The sequence below is a fragment of the Nicotiana tabacum genome, chromosome 1 (genome assembly GCF_000715075.1).
Source record: "Nicotiana tabacum cultivar K326 chromosome 1, ASM71507v2, whole genome shotgun sequence".
Lineage (NCBI taxonomy): Eukaryota > Viridiplantae > Streptophyta > Magnoliopsida > Solanales > Solanaceae > Nicotiana > Nicotiana tabacum.
In genome coordinates, this window is record NC_134080.1 from 206420839 (window position 1) to 206436973 (window position 16135).

The 16135-nt window shown below is 37.0% G+C and overlaps 1 long non-coding RNA gene across 1 annotated transcript; it reads left to right on the forward strand.

The window, feature by feature from the left end:
* The first annotated feature begins 5047 nt into the window (after nt 1–5047).
* On the forward strand, nt 5048–14596 carry LOC142182162 (uncharacterized). Its single transcript, XR_012711063.1, has 2 exons — nt 5048–5641; nt 14306–14596. It is a non-coding gene; the product is annotated as an uncharacterized LOC142182162 (long non-coding RNA).
* The last annotated feature ends 1539 nt before the right edge of the window (nt 14597–16135 follow it).

Sequence of the window (16135 nt, forward strand, 5' to 3'; positions counted from 1 at the left end):
GAAATAGAAAGGATGATCTAGGAAAATCTGATTGTGATCCATGACAGTGACACCCAGAATATCGCGCAGAATCCTTTACCTGCACATGATGATGCACACTTTGTGGGGATGATGCATGGTGACAGGGAGTATGAGAATCCTCTCGGGAATTTGCTAATTGAAGTTAATGATTTTGAAATTGGAGAAGGCTCTGCTGATTTTGATGAGCAAATTTGTGGCTAAATGTCAAGCTTAGCAATTGAAAAGTCATTCCCTCCTCACTAGGAAGGAATCTTGGTAGTTTGTTTTGATGTTTTTCCTATTATCTGGGTTATTTCAGGGTTGTGATCCAGATTTTATTTGTTTTATTGAGTCAAATCCTTCTATCCCTCCATTCTGTTTGTGTGAGTCTTGTCTTTCTGTTCTGTTGCTATTTTCATTAGCCGGGTTATTTAGGGTTGTAACTCGGATTTTAGGTTGTTTGTATTATTGTTTACTCAATGAAATACAGTTTGTCCTTTTGTGTCATTCCATGCTTAGTTCTTTTCCCACTAGTTTTAATGACATGACATGCATGCGGAATTTTTGGACAGATCTTAGAAAATTGATTTAAGTTTGAATTAGACAATTGAGGAAAAGGCATTTTTGAGGATGAATAAAGAGTTGAAATACTTTGGAATTAAGGTCGAGTAAAATTCACCTTCAAATCATTGTGAAGATCGGGCTTGAGGATATTTAATCAATTGAAGTTTGTTAGAAATTTTGAAATTAAGGGATGGAAAGTGTCTTGTGACCACGACACACCAAGAGGACAGACATGTTCGTCAATGCTGTGATCGCGAAAGATACTATATTTGGCATTCTCGAGGCTGGGAGGCCCTCTTTCTGCTATTCAAACACTTTATATCCTTCGCTACCCCTTTTGAGCATGTGTTATTTTCTTTGACTACCCTCTTTTGGAATCAAGTTTAGAGTCAAGAGTCAAAAAAATATATATACAAAAAAAAGAAAAAAAAAGAGAGAGAAAGAGAGAGAGTCTATGTCCCAAGAGTACAAACTGGGGCAATTCTTAGGAAGTTCAAGTGAAAAAAAAAATGAAGAAGAAAAGAACTGGCAAAGGTCCATGCCCCCAAAAAATAGAACTTGTTTTGAAAACAAAAAAAAAAAGAAAAAAAAAAGAGAAAAAAAATAGAAAGAATGATGAAAATTATAGTTAGGTCAGATGTTTGAACTACGTTAGACCTGATTCCTTTAAAGGATATGTAGGCAGCCTCATAGTTTGGTCTAACCAAATAAGAATTCAAAGAAAAGAAAAAAGAATTTCCAAAAAATCCCCAATAGCTGAAACTGGGCAAAGATTTTATTTTATTTTCAAAAGAGTCGATTCCAAAAGTTGTAAGTATACAACCCCGTCATCTTTAGTCTGTTTTGAGCCTTCATGCCGGCCTTTCTTCCTACCCATATCCAAAAGCCTTCCAAATAAAGACCTCCTGATCAATCTTCAAGAATGCCAAGAAATGCATGCAATGAGCAACAGTTGTTACGCGACATAGACCACTGTCAGGTTGCTCACACAAGAGAGCAAAAGAAAAAGAAAAAAAAAAGAAAATAAGAGAGTCTTACTAGTGAAAACTGAAAACCTTCACGGGCACTGTAAGGTGACGGTAAGCAGAGATAAATAAATGAGAGAGGCTTGTTGGTGAAAACCCCTCGGGGCACCACTAGTCGAAAGTGAGTCATGAAGCTAATACAAAGGATTAGCATGAACAAACCCAACTTCAAAGATCATAAGAATGGTAAAAGGGAAGATTGGATTAGTTTGATAGATCAGGACATTGAGTCTAAAATGCATGTCATGATTATTAAGGCTAGTTATTGGAAAAAAAATCTTCCTTCTGTCCATCCGACAGGGGCATTTCTTGTTAATATTTTTCTTTGCGTCATTGTGTCCTTCACCCTGAGTCAGTCCTTCTCAAAACAAGCAAGAAAAGATTTCAAAATCTGCTACCAGCTTTTCAGTTGTACAAAGTAAATTTGGCCAGCAAACTCAGTTGTTAATGTCAACATGCCTTGAGGATTCATACAAAGGCTCCCCCAAAAGATTCTTGTCAGCCTGCTTGGCGCAAACAAAGATAACTTGTGATTCTCTCTGACAGACAAATTGCTCAAAGCAGGAAGTCATTCAAGATCTCAGAAAAAGTCATCTAAGAAAAGATCTCCAGTTGGGATAATGCTATTGAGCCAGAAATACAAATGGTACCGGGTGTGAAATAGTCAGAGTTGGTGCAGAACAAAAGTTTCTTGAGACCGACTCAAGATGATCGAGCAAAAGCCAAGCTGCTCAAGACTCAAGGCCACAAACAGACCACCATTTTCAAAACTGACAAATTTTTCTTTGTATGAAACAGAAACAAAGTAGTGCAAGGAATGTGGTTCAAAAAAAAAGAAGAAAAAAAAAGAAGGGAAAAGAAAAGAGAAAAAAAAAGAAAAATAAAAAAAAAGAGAAGAAAAAAAATGAAAATGAAAAGAAGAGAAGAGCCGACAAAGGGAAGTTTCTCCAATTTTTGCCTTTTTCTATCTTGCTCATGTACATAAAATTTTGTCATTTGATCTTCACATTTTTCCTCCTAGGATAAAAAGTCCTAGTCTGATGAACTTTATCCTAGGATTGAAATCTTAGTCTGATGAATTTTTCTCCTAAGATGGAAAACCTAGTTTGATGAACTTTCTCCTAGGATCACAATCTTAGTCTGATGAATTTTTCTCCTAAGATAAGAAACCTAGTCTGATGAATTTTCTCCTAGGATCAAAATCTTAGTCTGATGAATCTTTCTCATAAGATTAGAAAACTTAGTCTGATGAATCTTTCTCCTAAGATCAAATCCTAGTCTGATGAACTTTCTCCTAGGATCGAAATCTTAGTCTGATGAATCTTTCTCCTAGGATAGAAAAGAGACATAGTCCGATGAACTTTCTCCTAAGATCAAAATCTTAGTCTGATGAATCTTTCTCCTAAGATAGAAAACCTAGTCTGATGAATTTTCTCCTAGGATAGAAATCTTAGTTTGATGAATCTTTCTCCTAAGATACAAAAAAAGAGACCTGGTCTGATGAACTTTCTCCTAGGATCAAAATCTTAGTCTGATGAATTTTTCTCCTAAGATAGAAGACCTAGTCTGATGAACTTTCTCCTAGGATAGAAATCTTACTCTGATGAATTTTTCTCCTAAGATAGAAAACCTAGTCTGATGAACTTTCTCCTAGGATAGAAATCTTAGTCTGATGAATTTTTCTCCTAGGATAACAAAAAAGGACCTAGTCTGATGAATTTTTCTCCTAAGATAGAAAACCTAGTCTGATGAATTTTCTCCTAGGATAAACGTCTTAGTCGGATGAATCTTTCTCCTAAGATACCAAAAACAAAAGAAAAAAAAAGAGAAGAAAAGGGACCTAGTCTGATGAATTTTCTCCTAGGATAAATGTCTTAGTCTGATGAATCTTTCTCCTAAGATAGAAAACCTAGTCTGACGAATTTTCTCCTAGGATAATTTGAAAAAAAGGGAAGTCTATATTTGAAAAAAAAGAAAAAACGAAGGGGTCAATTTTAGTTTTCTTAAATTATCAATCTTTAGTTGTCTTGAAATTAGGACCCTCCTGGATAATGCGATTTAGTTTTAAAAAGTTTCTCAGGACCCTCCTGGATAATGGGATTTAACTTTTAAATTCTTAGAGCTTTTGGGTACTATGATTCGATTAACACTCACAGATGTTCCCGATATCAAACTGGGGCAGAAAACTTTCTTTTGTTTTGTTTGTTTTGTTGCAATCAGGTTCACAGGCAGCAGTTTCAGAGGAGTCAGTTCAAGTGTTGGTAATCAGGAGCCCACCTGAAGAACGAAGGGAAGCAGCAATTCAAGTGTTGGTAATTAGGAGCCCACCTGAAAAACGAAGGGAAGCAGCAATTCTACCTGAAGAACAACGGGAAGAAGTAGTTCAAGTGTTGGTAATCAGGAGCTCACTTGGAAGAACAAAGGAAACAGTGGTCAAAAGAAGACAGTTCAAGTTCAGCAATCAGGCGCCCACCTGGAGAAAAGGGAAAGCATCTTAGATTGCAATTCAAGTCAGCAACAATGGAATATCACCTGGAGGGTACGAGTCAACAGAGCAACAGGAACTGCAAGATCAAGTTCGAAGATATAGATAGGATTCTTGTAATGCATAGATCATAGTTTAGTCAAGTTTTTTTATTTATTTATTTTATCTTGGTATAATAAGGAGTTCAGCAAGCAGAAACAACATCAACAACAGTGAAATCACAGCTTCCTGGTAGTCCCAGTTACCGAAACTTCTAGAACTACACTGACATGATTCCTTTATAGCCAAGGATATGTAGGCAACCTCTGAAGTAAAGTTCGGTCAGATCTTTCAAAAAATGCTTCCCACGGAGTATTCAAACGGGCAAAAATCGTTCGTATTCGCTCACTTTATCTTTGTCCGAAAACCCTTCGTATTTTCAAGCATGGAGGGACAGCTGTGAGCACGTGATTTTTTCCCTATCTGAATTGCTCCTATAAAATCCAAGAAAATAGATTTTTTCCAATTATCTGCCATTTTATAGGATTTTTGTAGGATTTTATTAATTGTTTGCATTTTTGTGCACGTTTAATTTTTATTTTAATTATGAAAAATACCAAAAATATCATTCATTGTATTAAGGATTTGTTTTTATATTTTTAGAATTAACCAATAATTATTTACTTTATAAAAATTGGAAAACCACAAAAAATGCTTCATTTTTACACTTTTGCCTTTTATATTTAGGTTATTGATTTTTCTCTTTTAGTTTAGGATTGAGTAGCTTTTATGATTTTTGTAATTAGTTAATTAGTTTAATTTCACACTTTTTAGATAATCTGGGATTTTAATTTCTAGGATTTTTAATTAAGGAAAAAGAAAAGAAAAGGAAAAAAGAATGGAATTGAAAATAAAAGAAGAGGAATACAAGAGTATTAATTCTTTGATATTGGACCCATTTTTTTAATCTCCCAAATCAGCCCCAAATAGTGCCCAATTCGGACCAGCCCTAGGGCTCACCGCCCCAGCCCAAGAAAACGGGTCAAACCCACCAAACCGAACCGGCCCAGATCCCTCACATAAAACATCAGATCCCCCTTGATATTAACACTTGGACCTTACCCTAAAAACCAGCGAGAATATCAAAAAAGGAGGGAGCCCTTTAGAAACCCAGCAGCAACGCTCTTGAACAAAAAACCAGAACGAGCATCCCTCCCATCTTCCATCTTCTCTTTTCCGACTTCCCTCCTTCGTTTTTCATGGGAGAATACACTCACCACCACACTCACACGAAGACGAAGACTCACCCACTCGCAATTTGAACGCAAACGGCTAAAACAAAGCTGAAAATTCCAAGTGAAGATCTGAAAAATCACAAAGTTTGATAAATAAAAGAAGAACTGAAATTTCTGAAAGAATGTTAAAGAAAAATTAATTTCGAAATTCAACCTCTGCCATTTCTAGGGTGTTCGAGTTTGGTGTCAAATTCGGAAGTTGAAGTTGCGTCTTGCTGTTCATCGCTGCACAACTCCAACCAGTTGTTCTCTTTACCTTTGTTTGGCTTATATTTAAATCCTCGCGCCATTAGGTATGTCTTCTTTAAACTTGTATTTTTCAGATTTGGCCTAATATGAAACCATGCTTGAACATTGGTTTGTTGGGGTGCCTTTGAAGAATTCAACAAATTTTCATGTGTTTTCTTATGCTCTAGTTATTTCGTGAAGTGTTCAGGCGTGTTCACGTTCTACTCATTTGCTCTGACACCATTAATTTATTTAGGTTGTCTTGTTTGAAAAGTTAATTTATTGATTGATCAAGTGAAAGCAGAGCTTTGCCTTCTATGGCTCAAACGGGTAACAGTGATATACAACAATTAAAATAGATTTATGTATTGACACAAATATGGGAGTTGGATATTGGCGTAGTAATTAAGTTTGGTTGACTTAGCATTCTAGACTAGTGTTTGAGCTATTACTGAAAATTTGTAAATTGTACAATGATTTCATTTGGAACCAAGCTTGGAATAATAATGGTTCACAGTGATTTTGGATTTTAAATCGAGCTCGCTGCATTTCAACACGAAGGTCTGATTTGTTTTTATCTTGTAAAAGTATGATGTCGTTGTTGACTCACTCTTGGTTAGTTTAAAATAACTGGAAGTATATATAATTAATTCCTTTGACGTTTTCCAAACATATACTGCTGCCTTTGTTCAAAATTATTTGGACAAGTTGATTGGTTCTAATTCAACAATTGTTCCCTTTGTGCCTATGTATGTCTGCTTTCACTGTACATGAATGTTTCATTTACTTTGAACTTGTCTTAGTCAAAATTGGTTTGTGGGTTTATTTTTGCTAAACAACAAATCGACGCCTTTTCATGTAAGGGAATCCATTCTTTCCTTGAAAGTAATTTCGCGTCAGCTGCTTTAGGCGCGATTAATAAACCATCGTGATTATGGGTACGGTTACCGTGACATAATCAAGATGCCTAATTCCCAAATTCGGAGGTGCACTTCATGTAACCCGATTATAACAACTTTGAATAATAAAACCCTTTGAATTAATTTGAGGCGTGCCATGCCAAATAAAATCTCAAACGCATGGCCCTCACTTAATTAATTTCAATCCTTTAGAAATCGAGGTGTGCCATTTAGTTGAATTTTCCATGGCCCTCGCAAAGTTGAAAGTGCGTAGTTGCTTTAGGCGCGCTATTTTAAAAATTACTTTCCTAAACTCGGGTGTGCATTTCATGTGACCCAAATCCAAATCTCAACAACGTTAAACAAAATATGTCGCGGATCGCGGGTGCATTTCATGTGGCGTGATCCAAAGACGTGTTTTGCTTAACGTTGAAATCTTCTTAGAAATGAATTAAAAGCGGCTTAAAGTTAAAATGCACATAGGTTCAAAACTTGTAATAAAATCAGATAATAGGCCAATAACAGCAGTTGAGCGACCGTGCTAAAACCACGGAATTCGGGAATGCCTAACACCTTCTCCCGGATTAACAAAATTCCTTACTCGGATTTCTGTGTTTCGCGGACTGTAAAACAGAGTCAATCTTTCCTCGATTCGGGATTTAAATCGGTGACCTGGGACACCATAAATCATCGCAAGTGGCGACTCTGAATTTAAAATAGATAATCCCGTTTCGATTGTGACTTTAATTGGAAAAAACTCCCTTATATCCCTCCCGGGGTGGTAAAAAGGAGGTGTGACAATGACAGCCCCTCTTGTTATGACCCTTGTTATGACAATTGCTACATGTCATTTTCACTCCACTTTTGGACAATTTTCCTGTCTTATTTTCACCTGGCTCTTTTCTTCTAACCTTCTTTGGCCTTCCTGGCATCTTCTTGACATGAGGTGGTATAACAGTTGGGTTTTGTGACTCTGGCCACATATTCATACCCAAGACAGGCTTAAGAAAATAACTGTATGTTTTCATGTAAGTGGTATATCTGTACTAGTGAGAAATATAGTTCAAAGGCTCCAGATTTTTATAATGCAGGGCAGCAACTGCATGAGCACATGGTATGCCTTTTAACATCCAAGCTCTACCGGTACATATTGTCGACGCCCCCTTTTTCTAAGAGTCGAAATCGGGTATACGACATTGGGAGGACAACTCTATTCCCTTTCGAGAATTGGGTCTTAGAAGTTGAAGAGTCGCCACATAATGATTATAGTGCATTAGGACACTTTTAAGAAAGGTTTGAGTTAGAAAACCAGAGTTCGGGTAAGGGCTAGAAATTATCTCGAGGGGAAGGTGTTAGGCATCCCTCAAGATCCACTAGTGTAGTCCCGGCCATGTTACAATTGTGACTTTAAGCAGACAAGTAGAAAAGAAAAGGATTTTTCACATAGTTTTGCAAACAAGTTTAAGAGTTGAAGGAGTAGAGAGTTTGGAAAATTAATTTAAAAGAAAACTTAAAAATTAACAAGTAAAGGGGAGAAGGGTGTTGATACCCAATTTTTCCCTATGTATTTTTATACAAAATACTTTCAAAATAGCATGTACATGCACATATAAGCATGCCCCAAGAGTTTTGGTATTTTCCCCCCTAATTTTTAAGATTTTTGAAATCAATTTATTGTCTATTTTTAGCAGTGCAAAATCCATAATTATTCCCAAAATCATCAATTTTGGTGAATAATTTATTTTATTCCCATATTTATACCAAAATATAGTTAAGATAGTTTTTGTATATTTTTACAAATTTATTTGGTATTTTAGAAGCTAAATTGCATATAATTGCAATTATAGCCTACTTTAAGATTAATAGCATTTTATAATTGTAAAATTGGTTCCAATATTTTTAAATTGATATTTATATATTATTAATTGGGTCAGTACTTTTAATTTTCTTTTAAAATCATTTTAACTATTTTATATAAAATAAAAAGGGAAAACTGGCTATTTAACATTTAGCCTCATTTCATTGCAATTATAGCCCATTCAGATTTTAATTTTAGCCTCAATTTAACCCCAACCCAATTAACCCAAGACCCAACCAAATCCGCCCAGCCCAATCCTTAAATTAACCCGGCCCAGTTCCGAATTAATCTGAGCCATTGATCAAATAAAATCAACGGTCCAGATCCCCCTTTCCATAATTAAACCCTCACCTACCCCCCTTCCCCCCGTCTCATTCTTTCGAGACTCCTCATCTCTCTATCTCTCAAGCTATCTCGAAGGTTCCTGAAACTCTAGCCTCTCTCATCCCATCTTCAACCTCCGACTCACCGGAATCCATGGCCTCTCAGGCCATGGACGACCTATACTCACCTCCTCCGGCTCTTGCATGCCTGATGCTCGAAGGATCGAGGCCAGACCTCGAAGGTCTTCACTCAGACCTTCACCGATTCGAAGATTCCGGCCATCTCTGACCTTGCTCCGGTGACTCTTGTTCTTCTGAGCCTGTTTCTGACCTCATCCGACTTAGATCGGACTTTCTTCCAAGCTTTTCTCATTTCTAGGGTTTCTCCGAAACCCTAAGCTATTTGAGGTTCTTTCCCTATTTGTTTTCTTATATCTATGCTACATCTATGTTCTACTGGAGTTTTGAAACGTTTTCCCCAATCTTTTCTTTCAAAATTTGTTTCTCTTCGATTTAGGGTTTCTGAAAAAATCTTAAAATGTTTTCTGACTCTTTTTTTTGTGTGTGTGTGAATCTGTCTATGTTATGTTTGTATGTTCTCTTTTCTACCTAGCATGTTCTTCTCCCGTATCTTTATGTTTGCCTTATTTTGCATGTTCTTCTATTGTGCTCCGTTCTTTCTTCTACTGGTTTCTATATCATGCTTTCACACGTTTATCTTATGTGTTCATTTACCCCTGTGTTCCTTTACTGTATTTTCTACTAAGCTCTTAGTTCTTATTTGCCTTCTTCTGGACTTTGTTCTTTCTAAACATGTTTCATCTACTGTTTCCTTAAGTTTACACTACCTCTTTGTCTTCTGAACTTGTTTAAGTTCCAAGCTTTTCTTAAAACATGTTCTTTATGCTTCAAATCAGCTTTTTCACTATATTTGTTTCGAACCTGCTATTTTACCTGTTTGTTTTCTCATGAGTCTCTGAAAAAGACCTCTGAGCCTGTTTTAGTTATTTATCTTCTCGTCTCTACATCTGATTCGAGTTGAAAACCCTAGGATTTAGGGTTTTTGGCGAATTTAATCTCGTGCTCGGACTAGGGTTCTATTATGGAACCCTGGATTCTCTCAAACTAAGTTTGAGTCTATGTACTGAATTTGAGCCTCTTTGTTTATAACTCTGAACTTTTCTATACTAGATTCTTTCTAATTAGCATGACAATTATTTCTTGTTTGACATGTTTGTGTGCTTTATATATGAGGAATTCTTTATTCAAAAGGGGTTTTGCCAACTACTAATTGATTGATTCTGAAATCCTCTAATGGGGTTTTATTGATTGTTACTAATTTTCTTTGATTAAACCTTTCTTCACCTTTTCTGGTTGGGTTCATTCATACCAAAACTCAATTTCTGATTCTACTGACTGTTGATTGATTGCCCTTCCTTATTTGCACAAACTGTGTTGCTATCAAACTCTTTCCTTAAATAGTTCCTATGTATTTTCCTTTCTTGTACTACTTTGGAAAAGATTCTGATCAAATTCTTTCCTTAATTACCTTCTACCCGTTTGAAATCAAATCCCTTAGTTGAAGGGAAATTCTATGTGATTGATTGTAAACTTTTTTCTTACCTTTCTTACTTGCTTCTCTGCACTATAAAAGGGACTACCCTTCCGCACTTTTGGAGGGACAATTCAATACTTTTTACAACACACTTCGAATTGCATACTCTTACACACTACTACTACTTTCAAAACCTGCATTCCCTCTTGCTCTCTTCTCTACTGCTGTTCTCTGCTCCTGCTTATTATTAGCTGGGTGAAAGTCAAGGCTAATATACTACTACTACTTTGTCTTTGCATCCTGCTCTTGCTCTTTTACTGGTATGTCTTGATTCAGTTCCTAATAATCATCCTAATGAGTTTACTTAGAACCTTTACATCTATGCCTATTACCTGCAAAGTTTGACATGTTCATATCTTGCTGTTTGCTTTACTTTCTTGCGAATGCTTGATCCCTATACCTTTACCCTCTATGTGTTTATAAATGGGGATTCAGGGCATGGCAATATGAGTTGTTGTCCATAAACGGAATTTTAACCCCAAGTAAAGGGTGTCAGTATGTTTTATTGCTGATCATGTCCTTTGCCCACTTTTCCTTTGTTTATTGTTTCTGTTATGAATCCCCTACCCTCACCCCCTATGTATGCTGAGTTAAGGCTCATGATCTGGTAGCCTCTTAAATGGCTGTCTAGGCCTGAGCCTGGCTTTCAATAAGCCCTAACGCCTCAACTTGAAATGACAAGTTGGTCAAGGGTGTGCCAGTACTTCAAGTTGCTTGGAATGACCACCAGCTTATCACTCCCCCTCCCCTGAACTTGCACCTACTCTTAGATTTTAAGTTCTGCCCCCCTCCTATGAGCCTTGCTTTGGGACCTTGAGTTCCCTCTGAACTTGGACATTTGAGGGCTAGCCCTTCCACACTGCACTATGTCCTTGATTCTGAAATATATTTGGGGTGTAAGCATTGCACGGAGCTCCTTTGAGACTCTTGGGAACTTTGACACATCCCAAATAAGAGAAAGGCTTTGGAACTTGATCTTTGGAGTTGGTTTACTTCATGCTTCAGACAGAAGTACGAATCAGGCTCTCCTTGGTTGGGACTTTTAGTTTTCCGATGTAATTTTATTTTATTTTTCTTTTATCAATTCTGGTTTGTAATAATCTTATAATAAACATTTGGGGTCGGCTAGTGGAAAAGGGTGGGGAACTATGCATGCAAGGGGTAGATATCATGCCTATAGGGGTTATCATTTATAAAATTCTGCATCTCATCTAGAGATCATGCCTATAGGAATTACTATGTTTTAAAGTTCTGCATTTTATAAATCATTGAAACTCTGCATTCTCACATAGATACCATGTCCATAAGATTTTCTGCATTCTCATATAGATACCATGTTTATAGGGTTTTCTGCAATTTCCTGTAAGTCGATTCTAAAATTCTGCATCTTCATATAGACATCATGCCTATAGGACTTTCTGTATTCTGCATATGCATCTATCATTAGGCAAACATGTATATAGGTTTAAATAACAATCAGTATTTTAGACACCAGGCCTATAGGACTTCTGCACTTCTATAAACGTTTAAAATCAGTAACGCCTAGATATCATGTCTATAGGATTCTTGCAACTGTTTAAGATCAATGACACTTAGAAACCATGCCTATAGGATCAGTTAATTGAATCAGCCTCGTCTCGAATCTAAAACCCGTCTTAAAATCTACAGATCCCTTTTTTCTAAAATCAGTAAAGCTATTCCTTAAAATCAATATACTTTGCATTATTAGATATCATGCCTATAGGTTTCACCTAGGCAAGCTTTACGGTAAAAGCCATAAGTGCATCAGTCTTTGACAATTCCAACCAGCAGGCAAGTCTGATTCGGTGTTACACCCCAAGTTTTCATACGTGAGAGTACGTCGTAAGTCATTGATGTGAGCTCGGAAATGAGATTATATTTGGAAGAAAATAAAGTAAGTTAATCATGTTACCTTGTAGGTTACAAATATTTAAGATCATGAATAATGAGTACCAAGAGGGTTGGAAATCTTAGAAGCTAAACCAATTGAAGAAAATAAGTTTCGTCAAAAGTCAACAAGTTTGGAATGTTATAACATGTACTTTGGGGTGAGACTAGGGTTTTTACATGATAAGGAGGTTATTCTATGAGTTATTTTAGTCGTATGATATTCATTTTCTACATTTTGAAGGCAAACAAGTTGTGGAACAAGAGTTGGCAAATGTCATCACAAGTTACATTCATAAATTTGCTGAAATTTAGGTCAAATGTATCTGAGAATTTCTCCAAATATACTTGGAATCATGGGGTGTTCTACCTACCAAATTAAAGATCTACGAGTCTAGTTTCTAACGCATTAAACCGTTCATCAATACGACATCGGAGTAGAGAGATATTCGTATTTTCGCGAGACCGCGCAAGCAGCTCCCAATGGGACCCACTTAGGCGGTGGTTGACCTACTTCAATTTATAAACGATTTGGACGCCTATTTTTGCTCATTTTTCAACTAATATTCGTCTCCAAACTTCTCCTAACCCTCCTAAAAATATACCACAAGGGTTTGAAGTGATTCCAAAGTGATTACACCATATTTCAACATCAAAACTTAGTTCTAGTGAAGAACAACACCTCTTTGAGGTTGTGTTGTCATTGAGGATTGTTGTGGGCTGTATTTGGATGAAATTCCAAGTTGTTGCTGCTGTATAAGGTGAGTATAACAGCCTACTAATTGTGCTTAATCTTGCTTGTATGTTGGTTAAGTTGTTACGATGATAAACTACAAGATAATACTTGGGTTAGCTTAAGTCACTTCTATGGTGTTGTATTGCTATTGAGGGTTGTTGTAAACTGAATATAACTTGGATTTTGACTTGAAGTTGCTGTAGGAGGTATTTATATTGTGTTCTTACTTGTGCCTAAGGTTATCTTGATGTTCATTAAGTTAAATGGATGGGCTAGACATGAACTAGTGAATAAAGTTGCTAATTGAGAATAGTTGAAGTTGTGGATTATTTTCATTATTATAAATATATGGTATAAGGCTGGAATAATTGATTAATGACTTTATTATCATGTTAATGATACTTCTATGTTGAAGTATATGAATTCCAATCGGAGCTTGCCGCTCGTCTTAATGTAGTTGTGGCTTGTTGTTGTTATATGGTGTCTTGATATTAATAATTATGTATTGATGGATTGCTCTGGTCATTGTTGTTTGTATATGGTATTGGAGGAGGCCCTTGTTACAAGGGATATGCTGCCAAAATTTACGTAAACGAGCTACTAGCTTAAGTTATAGACTTAGCCTTTTCTCAGCACTGATTTTGAATCTCCTTATACTATGATAGATTGAGTTGACTTGTTTGAAGAGTTGCTTGGAAGTGATTAGGGACTCAATAGGTTTAAGGTATGTTAAGGCACTTTCTTCTTTCTTTTGACATGATCTAAAATGAAATGAACATAAATGATACGCTATTTCATAATGACTCTACTCCTAGCAACTAAGGTTGTCCATGTTGTTCTTTCCTTATAAAATTATTCTAAACAAGTGTGTATGATCCTTAAATCCTACTAAGGTTCATATTGATAGTAGGGATGTCCATAATGTTCTTAAGTCACTCCAAAAGGTTTAGAATGTGATTCCATGAGTCGAGCATGCATTATGTATATGTATCTATTTTACTCTACCGAGCCGCGCTATAGTCGGCCGGGTACGACACATATTGTGCAACCACTGATCAGTTGGGTTTACCGAGCTCCACGTGGTTGGGTACGATTCTACCGAACCTTATGATGGTCGGGTACGCTTTTACTGAGTCCTCTTTGAGGCCGGGTACGATATGATGATGATGATGCCCACAGAGGCGAATGTTTCTAAAATTTTTATGTATATATATGTATTATGCATTTAATATCATATCCCCTAGAGGCACTCAGATGTTACAGGTTGTATCTCCTCTATCTCTCTCTTTACAATATTGTTCTTGTTTATGCTTTCCTGCCTAACATACTCGGTACTTTATTCGTACTGACGTCCCTTTTGCCTGGGGACGATGCGTTTTCATTCCCGCAGGTCCCGATTGATAGGTTGACAGTCCTCCTAGTAGGCTATTAGCTCAGCGAAGGTGTTGGTGCACTCCACTTGCTCCAGAGTTGCCTATTTGGTCAGTACGCTTTGGATATGTATCGATTGGTATGGCGGGGCCCTGTCCCGACCTTTATGATTTTATATACTCTTAGAGGCTTGTAGGCAGATGTCAGGTGTATGGATAATTGTATGGCCTTGTCGGCCTATGTTTCGAGTTTACTAATGGTCATGTCGGCCTTATAGGCCCGTATGTCACATATATTAGTTTGTATATTATGTTGGGTCTTCATATGTTGAGTATTCCCTTATGTTTATTTCTTGTTATCTCATGATGGGTTTTCTGGCTCATTTACTCATGATAACATGATAAGAAAGATATGTTACGTTGGTACTCGGTTGAGTAAGGCACCGGGTGCCCGTCGCGGCCCTTCGGTTTGGGTCGTGACATTCGGGTTTCTTATCTGAAGTATGTAATAAATCAGTCTGCCTCATGCATTTTTTTAAGTTTAATTCAGACCTAATCAGTACATGTAAGAAATGCTAAACTCTATGCTTTTCTGACTTGAGGAGGTTTATTTGAGCCTTTCAACTGTTATGTGTTTTCCCATATCTGCTTTATGTGTTTTGTTTGTCGCCCTAGAATTTTATCCTTTTAAAACCATAAAAGCCCCAACTCCCTCCCCTTCAGGATTAGTAGTCTCAATGCCTCCGAGATTGATAGGATTGCGACGGGTAATAGCATGCAATAAGTAACGATACCATTCCGCGCTTTAATACCTTAACGGGGTGGGAAGGGTAGAATATGGATATGATGACCGGTGCGCTAATATCACGTGCGACCCCTCTTCTGAGGAGTGATTGCTGGATATTGCATTGAAGTGATCCATATTAATCACAAACCTAGGACCCCTTTTCTTTATTCGCTTCCTTTAGAGTTGTTTAAACTTTTCAAATCCTTGCTCTCTTTCTACTTACTTTCATAAGTTTCAACCTAATTGCAATGTTGTATGCAAGTCCTTATTTGAGCCTTGATTGTTTACTTGTAAAGTCACAATTGTAGCATGGCCGGGAACCACACTTGTGGATCCTGAGGGGTGCCTAACACCTTCCCCTCGGGATAATTTCTAGCCCTTACCCTAATCTCTGGTCTCTTCATCTCAAACTCTTCTAAAAAGTGTCCTAATGCACTATAATCATTAGGTGGCAACTCTTCAACTTCTAAACCCAATTCTCGAAAGGGAATAGAGTTGTCCTCCCAATGTCGTATACCCGATTTCTGACCCCACGGTTAGAGAAAAGGGGGCGTCGACAGCATGGCGACTCTGCTGGGGAGATTCTTTAGGCTTTTACCATTTCATGTTGCTTGTGACTTTACTATCTCATTAATTGCTTTATTTACTGTCTTTTATTCGCTACGAAACTGACTTGGCTCTTCATGTCTTTTCTTTCCTTTAGCTGCTTTATTTTAATACTGTTGTAATTACTGCAATTATTGTAATCATTTATCTTATGAACGTGAAAATACATGTCAATTTGTTTCATTCTTGTAAACTGCATCTTCAACATCATATTCCACTCGTGCCAAACAAATACATACCATAGCAACGCTTATAATGAGTGGTTGCGCTCTTCCAATATTATCACCCTTTAAATTCGGCAAATATGTATTTGCGGTAAAACCAGTCGATCAGCGGTGCAGTTGACGGTTCCGTGCCTTTCCCTCTTGAGTTTTCCGCTCAAGGGTACCTGTCTAACATCCTGATAGAAACCTTACTCTGTCTAATTGTGCATGCATCATGGTCAAACCTAGCTGAG